Consider the following 1,037-nt stretch of genomic DNA (forward strand, 5'->3'; position numbering starts at 1 on the left):
AGTCCTCAGCCATTATAGTTAATATCAGTGTGCTGTTCCAACAGCATCACTTATTTAGAGGGAGATTGTTACTGGAGCAAATAAATATTAACTGTCTCACACATTAGGACTCATGATGAATAATGATTATACTTGTTACTTAAGATTCTGTTGCTGTTGATTCAACTACTTCTTTTAATTAAACAAACTTATATATGACAGTGAAATTCAGCTTTAACTTTATCCACAACTATTTTTTTTATTTTAAATAGTTAGTTGATTGTAAATTGTGCACTACAGTATTTAATTAATCTTTATTATTTTTTTATACATGTTTCCAGTGTTGTAAATTGTTTAGATCAATGTAGTTTATAATGTCCAATAAAGTTATTTCTGAAGCTCTTGCTTTAACTTTGTTGATAGTTTTTATAGAACACATCTGGTATGAATTTTCACATAGTAACACGTACAGCATTGTGGGACTATTTCTATGTTAGCTTTAATCAACAACATAAACACTAGAAATATTTAAATGTCTGACAACACTGACAATGAAGGATCAAAAAACATGCTGATGTTAATTGGTAAAAACTTTCACCTGTGGAGGTGGTGACAGTGGTAGAGATGATCCATCACTTAATCACAGTTTAATATTAAATTATTATTAATAATATAAATTCTGATCTTAAAAGTGTTGCTACCATCATCTGTCAACAACAGCAGAAAAGAAGTTGCAGGTAAGAAACTGAACCTGTGAATCCTGAAGACAGAGAATAATAAACAAACTCATCAACAGTTAGTCTGTCATTTCATCAGAGGAGGATGAACTGGGAGGTTTTCTAGCATCTTCATCATCATCTTCATCATCATCATCATCACAGCACATTAGAGAACTAAGGATGTCCATGCAGTCTCCCTTCAACCAGATGAATGGAAACTAATGTGCTGCTCTGTACATGAGCTCCTCCTTCTGTTGGCACAGATCACTCAGTTTTCACAGTGTGGAAACCTTTCAAATGACAATAAAACACAAACACTTGAGTTAAGATGCGGTGGAT

Source organism: Seriola lalandi, unplaced genomic scaffold, assembly GCF_002814215.2.
Source record: "Seriola lalandi dorsalis isolate HSWRI2012SDOR001 ecotype SW California unplaced genomic scaffold, Sedor1 jcf7180002054683, whole genome shotgun sequence".
Lineage (NCBI taxonomy): Eukaryota > Metazoa > Chordata > Actinopteri > Carangiformes > Carangidae > Seriola > Seriola lalandi.